Source organism: Lagopus leucura, unplaced genomic scaffold, assembly GCF_019238085.1.
Source record: "Lagopus leucura isolate 7727_CA_CO unplaced genomic scaffold, USGS_WTPT01 Super-Scaffold_100008, whole genome shotgun sequence".
Taxonomy (NCBI): Eukaryota; Metazoa; Chordata; class Aves; order Galliformes; family Phasianidae; genus Lagopus; species Lagopus leucura.
The window spans coordinates 24,918,106-24,940,661 of record NW_024962265.1 but is presented as its reverse complement, the minus strand read 5'-3'; the positions used below and the strand labels follow the sequence as shown (position 1 = coordinate 24,940,661).

The following is a 22,556-nucleotide window of genomic DNA, read 5'->3' as shown; positions in this document are numbered from 1 at the left end:
AAGAATAGGATTTATGGTTCTGAGTTAATAAAATATGCTGATGCCACTGTAAGCCCTATTTAGATAGACAGCAGTAATCTCTGTTGAGCTGTATGAAACCGTCTGTCTTTAAGTAGTGGAAACCTAACAGTTCACAGCAAGGTTGTACTACATCCAGAGATGGAGAAAAATGTGTCTGAAATCAGAAGAGCATTTAGCTGCATGCTTTTATTTTTTGGTATAATGGTGTTCTTTTTCCTGTTCTGATATTACACATAATGCCAGGTAAACAAGATACCCAGAGAACACAAATAACAAGTGCTTTTTTAAGTTCATAGTGCATAACTCATTTTTGCTAGGAACAATATTCCTCTGAATCTACGGTGTGAATCTGAAGTTTGTGGAATGGGTGTTAAAGGTGGAGCAAGCTGTGTGTTCATAAAAAACCCCCAAGTGCTCAGTTAAATAGCAATACGTTAAGAAGGCCAGGTTAGTGTGTTGCCATGTTGTGCAGTTTCTACAGAAGAGTACAAAATCTCTGCTTCCAAGTTTTTATCTTTCATGGAGGAAACTGATAGATTTATGTGTTTGGAAAGATAACTTTTGAATTTGTAATTTTGCTATTGTGTTTGAAATATTTGACATTTAAATACGTCGTTGTATTTACATATGTTGCATTTTCATTACAGCTAATCCTCTTGAAACTTGGTTGGCAGATGCCTTAAGCAGTTCTGTAAAATTGGGACAGATAGAGTATTCTGCAACCTTGGAATTTAATTGCAAATAAAAAGAACACTTTATAATTGTATTTTCCCACTTTTTCAGTTTCCTACTTGCAAAATTAAGGCAGCTTATTAAAAGAGTTGCTGTATGTAAACAATAAAGAAATATATTTTAGTAGGGAAAGTAATATCTGAAAATTCACTGGTTGGTACCTTGTTTTAATATAAAATATTAGTATTCTATTTTTTATTTGCTGTGAACATAAAGATTACCTCTGCGTGCTACTTAATATATTAAATAAGTCTGAGGGTGGAAACCATGCACTGTGCACTCTGAGGCACATACCTTTTTACAAAAGGCAACAGTTTTCAGTATGTTGACTAAGCAGTTGGCTTATTATTTGCAAGGAGGGTAGAGTAAGAAAAACAAATATCCTCAGCGTTTTTCCACCACGGCTTCCTAGCTTTTGATAGTAAAAATTATAGCTAAATACAACTTAGTATATAAGTGAAGTAACTAACTTAACAAATACCCTTATTAAGAAAAAAGTTGTTCTTGCAGTCTTCCCTATCTTGTGACTCACCTAAGAGTGACTGGCTTTGTCCACTCAAGCACCAAACACTTGATGGGTGCAGTTCAGTGGGGCGGTGGACTTGCTGTTTCTTGTGCAGGTGAGAGCAGTGTGCTCATCAGGGAGCATGGGGCAGCGATTGCATCCTATTGAGATACTTGGTAGGTGTTTATATCTGATTTTAGTATTGCACGGCAGTGAGTAAAGAAGGTGGTCCAAAATGTAATTGCTGACCAGCCGCTTCCCATTTCCTGCATGGCTCAGGGCCTGTTCCTTGTGAATCCTTTCTATCTTTGCTATTTTATTTTCTTTTAACCTACTTGTAAGTAGCTCCTCTGAAACACCTGTATTCCCTGGCAGGAGTGTAGGTAGCCCTCCAAGCTGCTGTCATAGCATCTTTTCAGTAAGTGCATTCTTGCAAATGTTTTGCATGTGTTTTCTCCTACGTTGCTGGATTTGATTTAGAGAAACTACGTTTCTGTAAATGCTCCAGGAACATCGGACACTCAATCGTATGTTTTTTTTTTTTTATTTAGTGTTCTCCTCCCTGTCTGTGCTACCTCCTCTCCTGGTCTCCCAGCCACGCATGGGGCCATGATCAGTCACATCTGAATGTCTGAGGGCTGCATACAGCCAGCTTTGTTTTCCATTCTGTTCACACCACACAGTTTGTGTTTATAAGTCTCTTCAGCATTTATTCTGCATATGTTTCTCATGCGTTTTGCCATCCTGAATTACCCAGTCTCTTGCTTTCCACCTTCTGGCAGAAATTGGCTGTCTGTTCATGGTGGTGTTTTAAGAGTGAAAATGCCTATGTGCTTGTTTCTGCTTCTATGAGCCAACCCCCAAAACACCATATCTGATCCCAACATGTGTAATTTCTTTAAAGAAGGCCAAGATCACCAAGGGATAAACGAGCCCTGGGCTTCATGGAGATCAAAGAGTCTTTTCTCGGCCTTCTCATTGCACCACTGACAGGAGTGACAGCAGCCTTTATGAGGCTTATTCCACCTTTTTCCCTGTCTCCCTGCGGCTTGGAGGTTAGTGCTGGGCAGGGGACGTGTCCCCCTCCCGGGCAGGGCAACCCTGCGGGGATGCCTGCGGCCACACTGAGCTGCCTGCGCCTGAGGTGGGACCTGGGGAGGGCAGCAGATGAAGAGCAGGCAATTAAAGGGCTTAGTTAGAGAAGACACGGAGTTAATGCTGTGTGCTGCTCATCTGAGATTTTCATAAACTCATCCGTGAATCGAGAAGTAGATGAAGGTTATCGTAATTTTGACACGAACACTTAAATGGCTAATCTGTTTCTAAATGGCTGTGTTTTTAATCTCAAGCCTCTTTACATGGCTGAGCTGCCTCCTTTTTTTTTTTTTTTTTTCTCCAGTTTGACTTTGTTTTGTATGAAATATTTCGATCAGATTGCTGTAGTGCTGAGCTGTCATGTAAATATGTTCTGTCAAGTATATAATACACATTTTGAAATTTGTCTAAATATTTATGCTCTTGAGGGGATCACTGTAGGTCTCAACAGGCAGCTACAACCTAGCGAGTAAATAAATTGTATTCCTTTTTTTTCTTTTTTTTTGGACTGCATTGTTTTTGCAGTAAGTTGTAACTGTTTAAAGGGACACTTGGATCTCACAAATTTTTGCAAGATACCTTTATCATCCTCTTGAGAGAAAAATGCATCCTGTCTTTCAGTAGTGCAGGGAAATGCGTATGCATATATATATGCTTGGAAAAGCTAGTTTTTCCTCCAAAAACTGAAGAACAAAACCCCAAGTGAATGAATTTACATTTGCTGCAGAATTTGAAATGATTTCAAATGTTGTGAAGCAACTTTACTATTACTGAAGTTTATTTCCTGTATGTTCTCCATAGATTATTTTTTTATTTTTATTTCTGCTTTTTTTGCCCAGATTATATTGGTATAATCAACGTAGTTCTAATTTTTTTTTTTGTTTTTAAAATTTAAAATGGTCAGTAAAATAAGAATAGGAGCAAATAAAGGTAATGGCCATTCATTTTCAAGAGAGTTGTATTTTTCCTGAAGTCTACGAGAAGAAAAATGATTAATGATTTATAAGAGTTATAATGGCTATAATTGGTGTCAGGCATAAGATTGCTGTAACATTAAATGCCACAATAATTGTCCACCTGTAAAAAGATTTCCCAGTTTAAACTGGTGGAAGGACGTCTGTGTGAGACATAATAACTTGTGCTATCCAGTCTTTTACTTTGCACAGTAATGAAGTACATTCAGAGAAAGTAAATCTCTGATTTTAACATCTTTTGACAAGCACATTAGACTGTGGAAAGAGCATCCAAGTTGGGGCTTGGGGCATATGGTGCTACCTTCTGCTAGCATAGCTCCGGAACAAGTCGCTGTGTGCACCAAGGGGTCACGTTCAGACTCTCAGGTTCATTCCTTTGGTCTGGGGGAAAAACTGCAGTTCCTCTTCGTATGGAAAAATCAGAATATAAAATGCAAATCTCTCTTCCCCTCCATGCATCCATTACACAGAGAATACAGAGGTGTTTTGAAATGTTTTTCTGTCGATGAATTTTGTTGTTGTTGTTGTCGGTGCATTCAAGAAAGACTTCAGAGAAGTTGAGCTGAACAAAAATTATATTGGATAATAATCCACAAGCTAAACAATGCCATAGCTCTGTAAATCCCCAAATTAGACTATGTAAATATTTATAGCTGTTTTTTATTCTGAAAAGAGATATAGTGTGACTTGAAAAGAATACAGGTTTGTATTGTGATGTAAAGCAGTCGAAGCATTTCAAACGTATGTATGTTCAGAAAATTATTTAAATGCTTCTTCCTTGAATAAGTTGCAACTCAGATTTAAAGATTGGTATTTATAATAGATAATCCAAGTGTTGTGTATCTTGGGGATTCAACATATGGATGGGGATGTGGGAGGAATTAGTTATACGAGATTTGTTGACCAGCTTTTAATTCAGATTGTCATTTATAACACACGGCGGTGCAGATGGCAAAGTTTTGACTGTCCATCAGAGCCCCGGTACCTCGGGGACAGCTGTTGCTGATAAATCTTTTTTACATGCTTTAGGTCAAGAGTAGTCAAACCTGTTACAGCACCTGCTTTTACATATGCAAATCTGTTGTTTTGTCGTTTCATTAAACAAGGAAAGGTACTGGTCTCTTGTGGCCATAAGTAAGCCTGGAATGCAGCCCATATGAAATGAAATCTAGCAAGAAGACCAGCGCGGTTTCTGTAGCATAGCCATGGGAGGTTGCTTCTGTTTGGGGGCTTTGTTTCTGGAAGACTGCCTGTAATTTGGAAGGAGGGTAGAAAGACAAGCACATGTTTGGAGGCAAGAAGAGAAGGGAAGGTGTTTGCTGTCATTGACTGTAGGGTAGTAGTGAAGTTTGACATGCCCAGAAGCTAGTGGGTGCCATGTGGGGCTCCCATACACTGCATACCTCAATTTTCATCATCTGGTGAGCCTGCAGCATGATTCCCAGGCACTGGAGCATACAGCATGTCTGCTTCGGTTTGGAGCTGATTGATCCACGGAATGGAACATGCTTGTGGGATCTTCCCTCGCTAGAGAGGAACATAAATGATTGAAATGCTTTCTTAAGAAAGAAAGGCATCATTTGTTTATACACTCTGGTGCCTGGTAAAAGGTACCATCAAACACCCACACGCTGTTAGTTTACTGCAGTGCTTCGTATGGGTTGTGGAAACTTGTAAACTTTGTGTTTTCATTTTATATGTGTTTAATTTAATGCATAGAATTGAAATGGTCAGCAGGAAAGTTCTTATTTCATTTACGGCGCTGTGTGAATGGGGTCGTGGCACCTAACAGAAATGGCACTTAAGGATTGTTTTTCTTTAAGCAAACTGACAGAAGATTTTATCCTGCGCTGCCATAGATTGCTGTGGGGAAGAAAGGGAAATAGTAAAATTGATGAACAAATGTTGCATGCTGTCATTTTAGATTATGTTGTTTCACCATGAAGTTGTTGCTAATTTTTTGAAGATACTGTGAAATTGCAATGTTACAGAAAGCGCCACAATAGCACTGTTGTGTCGGCTAATTATTTCTTTCCAAAGCTTGTTTGTCAACAGTATCTTAATTACGCCACAAGCAAAAACTCTTTTTTTTTGAGCAGTTTGTGGGGAAACAAAGAATGCCACCCTGACCTTTTAACCTTGTCAACTGAGTTTTCCCATTCTGACACCGCACATTATTTTTGCAAAGGTTGGAAGTTTAACTCTTTGAGGAACTAGATATCATTTTTATTGGGATATTAATTCTGCTAGGTGCTAATCTCATCAAGATTTGCAGACGTTTTCCTTCATAGGCCATTCTGATTTGTAGCTTTTTCTTTTCACAGCAGTATTAAATACCAAACCTCCTCTGATATGGAAGTTCATTAGAGATATGTCTTTGATGGCAGCCCTTTCAGGGCTTCAGTTTCAAATACCTTGATGTAAAGCTTAAGAAGCCATTGTGTTGTAAGCCCTCCTTGATGTGTCTTATTTAGATCTGCATAGTAAATCAAGGAAAGTAAATAACAAGGCAGCAGATGGAAGCATGGAGATAAGGCCAGTGAACAATTGTATTTGTATTTTGTTATGATGTTGACAGGAGCTAAAATTCACTAATCTAGTTCAACTGATCTGCATTTCAAAGAAATCTCATTTAGCAGCAACTTGAAGGTTTGGAGGATAAAGTTCTTTTATTGCAGCTTTTATTGCATTCTTTGCTAATTTATCTGGTCAAGATTTAGCCTTGCTTACTTAAAGCAGCAAGCATGTTACAAGGAGTCTTAAATACTACGAAAGCATTAATGTCTAGACTATGAACTGAAGGTAATTACATATCCAACAGTGAATAGGCTACGTTTAGGAAATACTGTTGTCCAAATAGAATTGCAAGAGAAATGCAGATAAGGTATTTCTCCCCTGTCTATTTTTGTAAGTGTTTTTCTTCTCTCTTTTTTTTTTTCTTTTTTAATTATGGGGAAAATGAATAAACATATAGAAAAATCTAAAATTATTAAATAAGGAAAATAATTTCTTGAACTTTGAATTCGGTCATAGAATGCTTGATTGCTCTTTTATAAGCTGATAGCTGAAATTAAGGTTTTGTTCAGTGATTACTCTTCATCTATTAAACAACACGATTAAAAATGGACAATAACTTAGTAGAATTATGGTCTGCAATTGTTTTTGTGTGTATATTGTTTTAGTATATATAAATGATATACTCAATGTGAGTGTCTGTTTCAGGCTTTGTACTAGATAAACCAGGGATATGTCATCTGGAAAAAAAACTATGATAAATGCATTGTCCAAATAAAATATAATTAAAATAAAGAGAGATAGGGAGTAAAATTTAGAGTCTCTTTTCAATATTTATGGAATCATTTAATTTTAAAGCTAAGGAACTTAGCGTTTTACTCTGATGTAGTTATTTTATAATGCAAATACTAACAATAGGATAATTGATCTCAAGTATGTACATATCTATGTAGAGATGCAGTAATAACATAAAAGCATGCCAGCTTTGTATGTGTATATGTCCTCTCTCATCATGGGACCCAGTTCCCTAAGACATGTAAACCAAAAAAAGTGGCTTCTGTATTTCAGTGCTAGTGTCTGTGTAGCTGGGATTGCTATGATGGAGTGCACACCTGTACCTATACCCTGAGGACTGTGCTTCTGTCTTACTTGCAGTGCAGATCGTCACAGTTTGTAGTGCATCTTTATAGCCTGTGGAGGAGTGAGGAGGGAGATAGCAGGGGATGGTAGTGCTGGGGAGGCTGCAGCTCTTCTTGATACTTTTAGGTTGGTAGAGTCCATAGGCTAGTTAAGTCATTGTGTAATAAATGCTTCTTCAGTAGTATTGTGGGCTTAAAGCATCTTTTGGTTCCTTTTCGCTCATTTCTGTACCTCTGGAGTTGCTCACATGGTTGCTTGCGGGTCTGCAAGTTAAACAGTGTCAGGTGGAGAACAGCATTTATTTTGCCACATTTATTTTTACCTAGATTCTTAATCTAAGCTAGTTCCATGGTGGGGCTGATCATGCTCCGTGAACACTTGCATTGTCACAGCTAGGTAAGCAGTGCTGGAAACGGGGAGCTGAGGCACCCAATTAGCTGTGTCCATTTCTAGAAGAAGTATTGCAAATACCCTGAGAGGCACAGGGTGTGCCTCAGAGCATTGCAAGCCTCCCACATCCCAGTTGTGCGGTCCCACCTTCATGCCTGGCCGTACCCCTTCTAGAACCTGCAGGTAGTTGATCAAAATTGATCACTTCTTTTTGCAGGACTGTTTTCACATAATTTAGCTCCCTGACCTGCCTCACCTTGCAGCTTTGCAAATGTCCAAGTCAGCGCAAGGAAGGAGTGGGAGTCTGCAGCTGGAGCTGAAGAGGAAGGTGAGGGAAGCTGGGGCTGCTTCGGCCAGTTTAGATTGGCTCAAGTTGTCCTGCAGCTGCGTCCTGCCTGGAAATCTTGCCATTTTCCCCCAGAACCACCTCGTGCTCAGCATGTATAAAATGAACTGGGCGGTGCAAATAGCGATTGGTCAAAAAAAAGGTGACTCACAGTACTTTGTGAGGTGTGTACCAACTCATATAATGAATACAGTAAAATAAATAGAATTTTCCAGGAAAACTCCACAGTCTGAATGTTTAATTACATTCTGGACTATCAATTAATTACATTCTGGTCTACCAAAGCTCAGAAGGCAAATTTTGGATTTGAAGATAACACAAGGAGATCTTCCTGCTTACAGGCCCACAAGAGCAAGTTCGTTCAGGCGCACTGCTGCTCAGCTGTTTGGATTAGGCCTCCCCTGTTTTGTGTTAACAATCCAAATCATCCTCTCCTCAGATAAATATCTGCTCCTGCTGCCTGGCCCATCCCCAGCATTTATCAGTCATTGTCTGTTTTTCAAACCTCATGCCCTTGTACCTTTTCAGCATCGCTGACCCTTGTTCCATCCAGTCCGAGCCCTTCCTGTGTCCTGGCATTGCCTCTGGTGACAAGGAGGCATCCTGGCTGTCACTGAGTGCTGCCTCTTGTTCTGCTGTCCCTTCTGGCTCCCAGCAAGAGGGATACTCTGCACATACTGTACTGCAGGAGGGGAGAGAAACTGTGGCACAAGGAAGACCGGGGGGCAAAAGAATGAAGAAAAAGAGGAAGGTTAGAAAAGAAGCTGAATTAAAGTTTTATGGAGTTTCTCCTGTTTTTCCTCTGCAGAAACTTGTACAATTCACCTGGTTTAAGAATACCACAGCAGCACGGAAATATTGTTTGTAAATAAGTGATGTTCTCAGATAAGCAGGATAAAAAACATTTGGAAATGATGTGGGTTGAGAATTGAAACCCAGATTTCACCTATATTCCTGTCAGTGCCAGCAGTGACTGCAAAGCCCTAGCTTAGAAAAGCATGTGTGATGTTTTATTTCTATAGTCACAGCTATCTACTTGGCATTTGTGTCTGTAGATCCTGCTATGTATCCCTATGTGGAATGGCACCCCACTGCTGAAGTGAGAAGGGCAGGCAAAGCTGGGAGGAAAATCAGAGAAAGTAGGTGACATGCTTCCCACTGGGGACTGCTGAAGAAAGATATTCCCAGTTGTACTTGCCACAAGATCTCCTTCAGAAGGATGCTTCTATCTGTTTACCTCCTCAAGCCCAGATGTCAGCTTAACAACCCTTCACCCTATTTCATCTGATTGTCCCAAAGCCAGTGTTATATCTTTGTTGGCACATGGTCTGATCTAGCTACTTAGCCTTTGTCTGTTATCATCTATTTCATACAGAGTGTCTACGTTGGCACGATAAATAGCTGGCCATGTGAGGAGTTATTTGGACACAAGTCTTACCTGTGGTTTCCTTGCAGTCCATTATCTTGTGATTCAGATTCAGGTTGTATGCTTCTGGTCAATGTGTATTAAGGCAAATCAGCAAGAGAAATGTGGAGTATTTATTTTAAAGTCTGTCCAAATTCATAAGAGGAAAAGTATACAACTAAAGACAGGACACAATTACAACATTTTAGTGCTTTCGAGTCCTGCAAAATATGTGCATCAACACATATTTTGTACAGGAAATGTTATTGGTTGTCTTAGTGATAATGGTGCATGGGTTCTAGTATTATGTGACTTTACATGTAGATAGGTCATTTCTCTCATGTTTATCTTTTCATTATATAAGAGAAAAGATGTGATGCCAACTCTGAGAATTTCTGAAGTATTGCTGTTTCCATCACAGCATATTAATCTCCTTGAATTACAGAAAAACCAAGCAATTTCCTTCAGTTTAACAGCACAATATTTAAGGAAGTTTGCAGTATGATACATTGCTTCTTTAATTCTTCACATTGTGATTGATCTCGTTTACTCCTTATGCTGTTTCCAGATTAGGACAATTATATCATAGATTAACGCAAAGGGACCTTTCCACAGATGTGTTTGTTTCTTTTGCTGCTGTATTTTAATACATTGCTCTTTACAGAGGCTCCAAAACGTGCTGGCAAAACAGTGATTGTTCTTGTGAGATAAGTTTTCTGGGTAAAGGCTTTTAGATAAACAATGTAGTAAAGACACGTGTCTGAAATAGTACATTAGGTTGACTACACAATTACATAATAGAGTAAATATTATTCAGTGTTAAAGCAGTGCTTGGTTGTTTGTGTGATAGGGTGTCAGTCCGAATCCTGCATTAGTCTTTTATTTACTTTCACCCAATGGGCTTTAGTCACTAAAAGTACAATTGTAGAATGCTTCTGTACAAAAACTGAATGTTATAGCATATGTAGTCAGAGATCTGAGCCATTGGATTTTTCTTACAAATAATACACAGCCTCTAAATAGTTCAGAAATTGCTTATAAGTCTTCAAATAATTTTTTCTCTAGGACATTTTTTTTACAATGTATTCTGTATAAATATCTGCTGTGGAGATTTTACCAATACTTATGTGAGATGGCTTTGTGATGCAACTGTTGCTTTTTCAATGGCCAAATTAGTCCTGTAGCAGTAATGTTAGTAAGATCACATTACCCTATGTAGCTGTTGCTTTATGCCTTATGCAGCCTACAGAAATAATGTGAGTTTGTGCTCAAGTTTAGCTTGTAATACCCAAATTAACCAGTATGTGTCTTCAATCCTATGGGTTACTTGAGTCACTTGGTTACTTGGGTTATTCAGAAATTCAAAGCACAAGCAAAGAAATTCTTTGTGTAGAAATATCGTCCTGTATCTTTGGAACAGGTAGATTTCTTTTAGGGGTATAATAGAATTAGGGAATATAAGCAATTAATTTTTAAACCAATCATGAGTGCTCATGTAACCTTCCAAAGGAGTATATAACAAGTGGTTGGGGAAAGAAAAACATTCTTTACCCAATTTTTGGGTAACTGTTGATTCCCAGCACTTGCAATTGAAGTAATTGTGTATCAACTTTCCCCCTGCTATGAGCACTTCTATGAGGAAGCCGAGATCACATTAATGGGAAGATGTTGTAAACATTTTCACTGTAACTCAAGACCACATGTGGAAGAGTGAGAATCTTTGCTTCTATCTGGCAATCAGTAGGTAGCTGTGTTAGAAGACATCCCCCATGCTTTTATTTCCCTAGCATTGCAGTTATAGCTATAATAATTACAGATTGTTATTATTATGTTTTCAAAGGGTTTGCCCTGCAGTAGTATTTTGCCTGCTTTCATGCACCCAGCCATACCTCCTGAATTTGATTTTTTTTAACATAAATTTTTGAAATCTGTAACAAGCTTATCTTTGCTCATACGCTGATTCCAGGACACTTGGCTCTTGTTCTGAGGTGCTTGCTCTTACATCTAGTTGGTACATAGGTCACTCCAAAAATAATGCATCCTATTTATTTCCATTGAAACTGCAACAAATGCAAAGTGCACTATAACACTATTTGATAGAGCAAATTCTCAGCTATAAAATACTCCTTTTCAATACTGCTACCACCATTAGCTGTGCAATTTTGTTAGTGATAATCAAGAGTCTGCATGTTGTACTCATAAAAGTCTGCACTAGTGGAGATGACCCACTGTCACCCTTGCTGAACAGCACCATCCACTGCCTCACGGTGCTCACATCCACTGCTTGGTCTCCAGAAAGATTCAGAAAGAGCTGATGGATGTCAGTGGTTGCAATTTTTTATGGCACACCTTTGCTTCGTATGCACTTCCATGTCAGACACCGTTCTGTCAGACTGCCCTTCTGCTGCTGTCTGTTACACAGCAACAGAATATAATGGGATATTGGTGAAAAGGTTCAACCATACCAGCAATATCCACCTCTGGTATCATGGGCCTGCATAATAAAATAGGAGGCATTACATTCGGAGCCGCCCTCATATTACAGTGTTGTGCAAGATTCCAAGCAGAACTTGAATTCTTTTTGAGCTGGATGATGTACAATCCTATCCTTTTGTTTTTGCATTCTAAACAGACAGAGCAGTTGGACAAAGGGTAGAAGAATAAAAAGGTGACCTAAACTGCTGTTGTAGTCCCACAGGTCTTTGGTCATCAATATGCTGTACAGTGAATTCTGTTCCATCTTCTCTGTAGCCATTTGAGCTGCAGAAACAAGTGTAACTGAGCATCACGGCAGCCTCTTATTTTGCAGAGTGTGGAAATGAGGAGGGGGTGTAGATAGAATACTAAGCAATACTTTGATATATCAAGCTGGAAAAAAAAAAGCGGCAGTAATTCAGATTCTTCATTTTAAGGTCTGGAAAGAAGATGAGTAAATAGATCTGTGCTCAGATTTTGAGGAAGATAAATTTTTGTGTGAAACATTAGGGCATCAATTTCTGCATTTTTCAAAAGGAACTTTAGTTGCACACTGAGGTCTGAACGAAGTTATTTTTGTCTCACTATGTTTTTGTGCTGGTATAGTCTGCTGCTTCATATAACATGCCAGCGCACAAGTCTCCATATAGGGTTACTTAGTTCACAAGTGGAAAGATCTGTATCTAGCAAGACAACTATTTTCTTTTGGTGTATCTGATGGGTATGGATAGAATTAATTAAGAGAATTTATTCTCAAAAGTGACAGGCTATTCTGTGACAGCAAAATGTGTTTGCTCCTGATGGCAGTCATTCACTTTCTGCTGGATCAGAAGACTTCCCTGAAGGAATTTTAATTGATCTGCACTTACCCAAAATAAAGCAAAAACACTGCTGTATCCTAGAGATAAAAGCAAAAAAAAAGAAAAGCTGATGGAATTCAAAGTATATGATTTTTAATGTTTGCTTTGAGATGAAACGTGGGGCCTGTAGATGCTAATGAACTGCATTTATATGTGTTGAACAGGGTGGGTGCACATGGATGAAGTTGTAGATACAAACACAGAGAAGTGTTGAGAACCTTCACAAACAGAATTTTGCTGTGGAGCAGTGAAGCTTCTCTTCTAGAGATGCGTTCACTCCCCCCTTTGATTTATGAAATCTCCTTGCATCAACAGCATTCTTGGGAAGAAGTTCACAGGTCTGTTACCTACTTTGTGGAGGAGTTATTGCATTTTGTTTTGAATCTATGCTCAAGGAGGCAAGGAATGAATGATCTCTGTGCAGTATCTCAGTTTTGTTAAGGCTTTTGTTGTCTTCTCTTGTATAATCTCTTTAGTTGTGAATTTTCTGGTCTGGTTAGTTGTGGCATACTGAATTGTTCCTCATACGAGATATGCTCTAACCAGTGGATGATGTATGTTTTCTTTGAACCTTTTCTAACTACTTCTGTTTTATTGCTCTGTTCTCTTCGAGGCACTGCAGCTGAGCAAGCTTTTCAAGATGGAGCTTGTTACAGTGGAAAATAATGTATTTTTCTTAGTTCTTTTTCCTTTTTCAGTAATTTTTAATGTTTAATACACTATATTGGCTCTGGCAGAGTGGTGAGTTACCTTTTTGTGGAGCTATTGTAAACACTCTCTGAGACACAAAGAGATGTTTTGTTTAGCAGAAGATACATATTTGAATTTTTGCTAGTAACGGGTAACTAAAATGGTTTCCAGTAAACCTGTGTTGAGCTGATTGTGATAGTCTGCATAAGCCCTACCATAAGCATGCAAGATTCTGGTGTTGCAAAACAGATAAAAGAGAATCGGAAATGATCTTTCATTTTGTGGACTCATGCCTTTTAAAGTGATTCTGTTATTACAAATCCCAGGCATGGAGTAGGCTGCTACTCCAGGGTGCTTGATATAAAGAAGGATGTAAAACAGGAGATTCTTTCAAGGTGTACAGCGCGTGGATAATAGAATGTGGCCCATAAATGTATTGATGAGTGTTTTAAAAAAGTGATTGTAATACTCGATTATAAAATCAACATGAAGGCTTGTACTTACCATACCCCTTTTTTTTTTTTACCCGTAGATAACTTTAAGTGAAAGCTGAGGACCTTTTGTCCTTTTCAACCATAGACGTGAAAGACGCTTCCAGAAGGAAGACCAGTTTGAGCAAAGAGGAAAAGACCATTCCTTCCTACAACCCAGCAAGGTGACTAAGTGACTCCTAAGAAAAGTAAGTGATTTATAGTGGAGCTGTGGTTGTGACTGTTACTACTGGGGAATTATGTGCTCGCTAAGGAGGAATACAGAACCATGTCATTGAAATTTATTGCCTGTGGATGTAAATTATGGTTTAAATTTGCAAAGCATTCAGCAAATGCATACTCCTTCTATGTTTTTGTGATGGTAAGCTATTCTACAATTATTTTTCACATACGAAAATTGTTATTGGAAAATGAATTGCTGAAAGAGTCCAAACTATGGCTTTCTACCATTTTCAACTCATCTAGATCTAAGTTAATTTAGATATGTGGGGACAAAGCCACAACATCTCAGTTAGTCATCCTGGAATCTTCTAACGCTCAGTAGAGAATCAAGCATCTGCAGAGGCCAACCCATCTCATCCTAAAAGTAATGCCAAGAAGATGTTGTGTGAGTCCTTCAGTATCTTGTGTCTCTCTGTTGACAGCTTAGCTTTAGCCAAAGTATTCAGTGAACACTTTAACCTGTTACAGCTGTGTAAGAAGCACTTCCAGCTTCTTTTCCCCTCCCCGTATTGCATGTGTACCCTCATGCACCCTCAGCATGTGTAGCTGTTTACATGGCTATGTGACAAATAAATTTGGAAAGTGGAGCTGGCTGAAAATAACCAATTCTTTGTATGGTTTTGTTTTCAGCTGGATTTATCCCAGCCTTCTCATGTATGGCTGTCCAAGGGCTGTGACTGGTACAAAGGGAAACGAGGATGGAAGTTAGCGGCCAGAAGTGTGGGGGAGGACACGATAGCTTCTTTTGGCAGATGCTCTGGTTTTTGAGTTTAAATTGCTTGGGAGCTATAGTCTCAGGCCTTGTAGATGTTTTTAATGCTCTGCCATTTTTAAGAGTGGAAAAATTTGAGACGTATGAGACTTGAGATTTGAGTGAAAAATTTGAAACTTCTTGTCAAATGAGGAACTTCTGTTTTGCTGTGTATTTCCTGTTGTGACAATGCAGGATTTTTTACATCCCTTATGACTTAAAATTCAGATCTCCAAAACTGCAAATGGCGAGTAAGTAAATAAATGTCATACAGTAATTTATATTGTAAGTGTGACACTATATAATCCATATATACACACATAATTTCTGAATTTTCAAAATGCTAGCCTGATTTTTGTATAGTGCCAAGCATAAACTATGGGCTGAGTGATACTGTATGGTTACTAGCTGGACTAATTTAGACACTGTTCTCCTGAACAGCAGAATATATAACATGTTATTCTCATAATAAGAAGACAGAGCCAGCAGCGGTGTGAAGTTCAGCAAAGGAAATTCTAGGTGCTGAACCTGGGATGGAGCAGTGCCAGAGAGGCACAGGCTGGGAGACAAACAGCTGGAGAGCAGATCAGTGCGAAGGAATCTGGGGGTTGCTGGTGACAGCATGCTCAACATGAGCCACCAGCATGGCCTGGCTGCCAAGTGGCAGACCACACTGTGGGGTGTATTAAGTACAGCATAGCCAGCCAGTCAAAGAGGTGATTCTTCCATTATATTTAGAGTTATTGTAACCTCACCAACACTGAATATTGTGTGTAGTTCTCTAGAAATATTTTTTTATATTGTGGGCTCCACTATATAACTATATGTTAAGATACTTGAAAGTGTGTGGAGGAGGGGAACAGAGATGGAAATGGGGCTGGAAGGCATGTCTGATGAGGGGCAGAGGATACTTGCAGTATCCAATGGGAAGAAGAGGAGGGTGAGTGGTGATCTCATTGCTGTCTACAGCTTCTGAAAAGGAGAAGCACAGAGTGAGGTGCTGGGCTCTGCTTCTGGGAATTGATGGCAGGATGCACAGGAATGTCACAGAACTTCACCAAAAGGGTCAGATTGAACATCAGGAAAAATTTCTTTATTGTGAAGGCACTGGAACACTGGAAAATGCTTCCTAGTGATGTGGTTAATGCCTCTTGTCTGTTAATGTTCAAGAGCGATTTAGACTGTGCTCTCAATAATGTACTTCGTCTTTTGATTAGCCCTGGAGAAGTCAGGCAGTTGAACTCAGCAATCCTTGAAGGTTCCTTCCAACTAACTATTCCATTCTGTTTGTACCCAATGACAGGATGAAAGGAAATGGATATATACTGAATCCATGTGCATAAAAGTCCATTTAAACATAAAAGGTACTTCCTTGCCTTGAAAAAGGTCAAATACTGGAATGGGTTGCCGATAGAGGCTCTGCAGGTTCCATGAGACGGTGGAGTCTCCATCCTTGGAGATACTCAAAACCCAGTGGAATACAATAACAAGCAATCTGTTCTAACTGACTCTGTTTGAGCAAGGATTTAAACCATTTCCTGAGGTCCCTTCTGACCTTAGCTATCCTGTGATTCTGGGAATATTTATAGTTAAGTGCAGTCATACAGGAGTCTGCTATTTTATTTTGTGATCTTGAAATGTATTTTTTTTTTTGTCTTCTTCTGGTTCTGATTTATTTAGCTATTCAGTTTAGGGTTTTACTGAACTTCTGGTAAAAGACGAGAGAAGTTGAGAGCTTTCTGAAATGTGTTAAATTATATTTAAAGACTTGTGAGTGTAACTTAAAAAATGAGACTGAAGTCTGTGAAAGTCTTTTTTAGCTGTGAATTAGAGCCCCAGTTAGAAGGACAGTCATGTGCTGTGGATTTTAGGTATTTTAAAAGTGAAACTTCTTCATTTGACACATGGAACAGAAGATACATGTGTAATATACTTTTATGTTTGGAGAAAAAAAAAAAAAAAGGAAAAGACAAAAAGGGAAAAAGCTTTGGAGAAGAGATCCAGTATTCCACAACAGAAATATCTATCTTCCCTAGTCTAGTCAGATGTAATGAGGAAAAAAGAACGATTTCTTTGAATTTATGTTTTCTTAAATTTCAGCTTCAATTATTTCTGCAGACATTTTCTGTCCACAGTTTTGCTGTAGGCTGAGTATCTTTGCAAAAGCTTCTGTGAGATGGGTGTATCATTTCTGAGAATGAGAAAAAAAATCAGCTCTAAAAAAAGGTCTAACCATTCTTTCCTTTGCTTTTGAGCAAAGACTTGAAATTTAAGAGTGAAGCTTCAATGGCTTATAAGATGTGCTTTTGCTGTGCCCATGAATGTCTGTCCTTATTGCACCGACTTATAAGCTTTTGCAAATTGATGCTTACTCATATTCAGAAGAAGCGTATTACTTTGTCAGCATATTTTCAAAATATTCCCTGTGTATTCTTAAGCTTCTATAAGTGGTTGAGTCTGTCCTGACATGGAGATCAAACGCTCTATGACATTTCAAATGCACAGATCCCTGTTATTTTCGCAAGAAGGTTCTTGTTTTTGCATTTTTATGAGACAGTCCGTTTTGATTTTTATGCTTGTTTTGGATTCTTTCTTCATTTTAGGCTTATTTTGCCCATGTACTCTTTGAGAACGATATCAAGGGAGTGATTAATCTCTGCTGATTTTCAGTCTAGGAAGCTAGGCGTTGTAAGACTGAGCTGTAGACTTCTCTAGTCAGTGAATAAAAGTGGGTGCTTCCAGAGGAGGACTCATCCATTCAGCCTTGTTTTATGTCCATCTTAAGATGAGATGAAAGAGCTTTGGAGATGCACGTTTATTGTCACTGACAATAAGAGAAAAGCTAAGGTGACCAGCAAAACTTCAAACATTACACTTTTCTATCAAATGTTGAGGTCAGTTCCATCTCTTGTGATGGAATGTGAGAATTAAGATGTGGCAGTGTTATCACTGGCATTGACCAAGACATCCTCCTTTTATATAAGTAAACCAAATTCTTTCTAGAGATATGTATTTCTTTGTAGTTACAGTGACACATTCAAGCTTATCAAAACATCACTTTCCATAGTGCTTAGGCATTGTATGCAGCCATTAAGATAATGCTCTTTAAATGCCATTTTAATATTATCTATGAAATATCAATAGATTTTTAAGTTTTTTTTGGTCTTATATCTTGCACAAATATTTTAACTTTGTTGTTAGTTAATTTCTAGTAAAAGTGAGATAATGACATTCTGATATTTAATATTACTTACAATAAAAGATGGAATTAAAAACACTGATGTTAATATAACAGACAAAAGCATGCTTTAAGCTGATTTTTAAGTGCAAGTAACAGGGTGACAAAAGTTTGCTCTAGTATCAACTAATATTGATGATATATTCTATTAAATGCAATTAGGATGAAATGCTACTTTCCATTTGTATTGAAGCATTGTATGTTTCTGGAGTAATTCACAGCGCTGTTTGAATTTGAGTGGTGGCAACTGCATCTCCCAACATGTGATGGTAATGTACGATGAAGATTTCTTGTGTTCGTGCATCAGGGCTGTGTATGAGGAGAACTTCCTTGAACTGGAAGAGTCAAATGGTTTAAAGGCATTAGAAGGAACATACAAAGTTCTCGTTTGCTTTTTAGTTGGGATTTTGGCATATGAAAAAGAAATTCTGGTGTAATTTTTTGAAGCTAACTGTCGTATAATGTGAGTAATGACCTTGGACAGCTAGGTTTCCCTGTATTATTTCATATGTGTTTTTAACATCACTGTTACGAAACTACAAAGAACAGCAGCATATGCTTGAAAGATGATCGCAGCATTATGCTAAGAATGTGCACGATTGCTTTCAGTAAGCAGTAATACTGTGCTTGCATTTATGGATGGATGATCAATTAAACTCATTAAAGTGTGTTAAATTTTTATTCCTTTTTTTTTATGTTCCTTTTTGTATCCTGGATCTTTTTTTTTCTTTTTTTTTTTTTTCTTTTTTGTATCTTTTCTGTCCTTTTGTTCCTATCTTTTTATTGGAAAAAGAGAAATCCTAATTTCTTGAATCTCATAAAGCCTAAAGGAATGAAGTCTTTTTTTTTTTTTTTTTTTTTTTTTTTTGTTAAAGAAATACTTATAAATTGGACAAAGAAGAGTGCTCAAAGATGAGAAAGAACCTCACATAAATATTTTTGAAGTATTTTCTTTAATTTGGTGTCATCCTGTGTAGAGCTGCAGTGTCCTGGCATTGAGCTGTTGAGGGATTGGAAAAGGTATGAAACATGTATTTGTAATGGAAGACAATTCTCTTCATATAAGCTCAGTCAGTGTTTTTATAGGATTACTGCCTGTTGGTAAACAGCTGCAGTGTTATGCTTCAGAGGTAGAAGCATTTGAATGGTAATGAAGGGATTCTTGTATACAGTTAACAAAGCGTGGTGAGATCCTTGGGGGCATAAGCCATGGCATAAATGGTAATAACACTCTACATTTCGTCTGAGGATTTCAACGAATTTAATAGAAAACATTAATTAATTATTACCGTAACCCCTGTAGAGTACTGCTTAGACTACTGAAATCATTAGTTGGATTGATGACAGAAATCATGTATCAGTTGTGTAGCATGTTCGCAACACTTACTTTGCTGCACACAGATAATTCAGGAGGCTTCTGTCATACAGATCATCATCTGTATTTTGGACAATGAGATGTTAAGACGTAAAGCATGGGGTCCAACTGTTTGCCTTGCCTGGGCTGCTTGAGTGAAGAGGATTTATCTTGGGCCATGTATAAAATATAAAATGTAGTTAATGTATGTAAGTAACAACACTTCTAATACTTTATTATTTTTCTTTTTTTAAAGAGGGAAACAAAACCATTGAACTAGTGGGATATTTGACCTTGTTTTAGTGAAACTAATGCATTAGTCTGGTTTGATGGAGGTGGTTGCAGTTCTTAGTGAGTTCTCAAGGTTCTCAATGCTTCACCCTTGAAAGTAATTCTTCACAAATGTACAGCCAAAGGTGATGACGTGAATAAGGCATCATTATGAGGGATATTTTTCTCTAGTAAGGTAAGGATTGATAAAAGCGTGGTAAAGCAGCGTGATCAAGTTTTTATTTGAGTTGAATATCTGATTGCAAATCTACACATTCCATATGAATACTTACAGGTAATGTATCTATGTTGAACTGAAAGGAGTCGCAAATATCCCCTCAAATTGATTTTTTCAGCAACCTTGAAACCTGTTCTTAAATTGCCCCCATGTGACAGCCCAATCCAACTCCCATCCAAGTCATCAGGAATTGACTGCCTAGTGGTTGACTCAGGCTACTGTATCTCTGTTTCTCTTTGGGTTCTGTCATTTAAGTTAGGTTCACTCTCCGAGCAGTATAGGGATTATGGCCACACCATGGTTTTGTTCTGTGATGCAGATGTCACTTTAGATCCTTTGGTATGAGAAGAATTAAGTTCAGGATTCATAACAATTTTATAATTTCTGAGCTGATGTGTATACTATGTCAGAAAAACAACATATTTTTATGTCTTAAAACCATGTGTTAAAACCATCAATTCAAGATATGCTAAACACAAACAGCTTCTCAAGGGCAAGAAAATAGTCACATAAACAGTGTAGATGCAAAGTACATAAGAGCAGAAACCATCTGTTGTGTGTTGTGATCTGATGAAAACATCCATGATAGAAACCGAAGCTAATTAAACAGTTACTCCACAGTGCACAGTGCAGGTTAGGGCTGTTAAAACTATTTTATTTAGACCATTGGTTTGGAGAGAGAATGGCAAAAGATGCTTTAGTTTTTGTCCCATCAGCGCTGCTACCTTTTTAAGGCCACATTGTCAATTTGTCTCTGTTGTTAAAGAAGATACCAACATAAACTTAAAAGTATTTAACAGTTTTCCTATTCCAGACTCATATTTTATAGCACTGAAATACAAAATTGCTTCTCTCCTGTATTTGTAGCAACAAATGAAAACATGTAAGTTGTTAAATGACACAATTTTGGCTAAAATTGTATTTTTAAATAGAAACCAAGTATGGGTTATGCTAATAGAAACTCATTTGTAATTTAAACTGCAGCTGTTAAGATTCAATAATGGAGCCATACATCAAGGAGTTTTCTGCAAAAACAGAAAAATACTAATTCTTCATCCTCAGATCTGCAAATCCAGAATGATGGGATTTCAGCCCTTCATCTTTTAGTGACAGGCAGCAGCATCAGTAGAATAAAACTAAAATGTGATCCCCTTTCTCTCCACCTCCTTCCCCTGATTTTGCTCTGACAGAGTAAGAAACACAGTTTTAGCTGGTGTCTTTCCTTAAGGGAAAAAATGGTCTGTTAGCAAGTCTTTTAGGGAGAAGGAGCTTTTTGGATAAGCGGTCTTTTGATTCGTATACTGCATCTTGTTCCTTTGTTTTTGCAAGTTACGATAAATGATTTCTGAGACAGTTATTGAGAACAGAATCAAGGTCATCAACCTTTCCCCAAGAAGTCATTGTGTCTCAGTTCTTGTTTCTGATGAAAATGTTGAAACATGGGGGTGATGGGCTGCAGATCAGCTATCTGAAACGCTGCTGTCTCATGTGAGGAATCCCCTGCCATATGTTAGCAAATGATGTACTTAATGTTTTTTATAAAAATTAGTGGCAGATCAAATTTTTCTAGATTAATTTTAATTTGTATTAAAATAATTTAGTGTGTGCATGTTGTACTTTATCATTCTAAATCCCCCAAAATGCATTCATTACTGTAAAGTCCTCTAAAATTCATGATGAAATAAAAGCCTTTGGGTATTTTGAAGACCTGCTGTGTCTTTGGAGAAATTTGGTTTTAAGCCCTAGAGCTAAATTCCTAGAGCTTTTCCATTGTCTGCACGTCAGTTGAGCCCAGTGCTGGAGTTAGCTTGTGAAGTTGAGTCTCTGTGTATGGCTACAAATACTCAAGTATCTGAGAAGACAAAAGGTAGGTATCTGTCTAACCAAAAGAATTCTTTACACACTCTGTAGGAAACAAAAATAATGTAGTCTGTATCTGCAACAGAAAATGGTTATTGTTTTAGTAGTAACAGGTTTAGCATCTCCATTAGTCTTTTAGTTGAGATTAGGAGTGGGCTTCTGAAAAACCAGGATAAACTAGGTTACTTCCAGAGCTTCCTGCTGACAGAGCTAAACAAGGGGAAGTGCTCCACAAATGAACCCAAACCATGCAGTTGTACAGAATGAATTGTCTTAAAGCACATGTCAGATGGGTATAAAGCACTTGGCAATAGCAAAGTACTTGGCAATCTTTCAAGCTTCAAATCTGATGTCCTATCTCCTAACGCAGATATTCTTATTTAAGTAAGATACACCTCTGGGCATCTTTGTTATAAAAAAAGTAGATCTGTTAGAAAACAACAACAACAAAAATCACATTTACTTTTCTGTAAGTAATGTAGTGCTTCCACTTTTGGCTCAGATGATGGATTAGAGCCTGTGACATAAATGTCTCTTCTAGAATTAAAATGTTTATGAATACTTGTATGTACTCACATGACTATTTTGTATGTTTAAAACTACTGAAGAGGAATTTTTTTTATCTAGTCTCTTTCCCTTAAAAATCTAGTTTAAAGAATGATATTTTGAAATTTTGATCTTGTCTTTTTTATTCACATTTCTAAGGAAAAATTAAGACAAGCCTCTTAAGGAGGAGAATTAAACGACCATTGAAGGGGATGTTCCTTTCAACTCTATTGTCTATGTTTATTTGGCAAATGAAGCAGTAGTGAACTTATTGCTTGTTTATCAATAGAAGATAGGGGGGAAAAAAAGAAGGCTAATATCAAAAGCAAGTAGTTGTCTTTTCATTCAAATAATCTGTCATCTTGTATTGTAATTAATTATGGTGTGTGAATATGTATATATAGAGTATATATATAAACTTCTGATGTGTAATACAGTG

At 37.8% G+C, this 22,556-nt stretch overlaps 1 protein-coding gene across 1 annotated transcript in view; it reads left to right on the top strand.

Moving 5' to 3' along the window:
* The first annotated feature begins 13,684 nt into the window (after positions 1 to 13,684).
* The window catches only part of FOXP2 (forkhead box P2), a 336,972-nt gene continuing 328,100 nt past the window's right edge, over positions 13,685 to 22,556 (top strand). The window contains exon 1 of the mRNA XM_042872472.1: positions 13,685 to 13,826. The gene's annotated coding sequence lies outside the window, so the exon portion shown is untranslated. The remainder of the gene's footprint in view (positions 13,827 to 22,556) is intronic.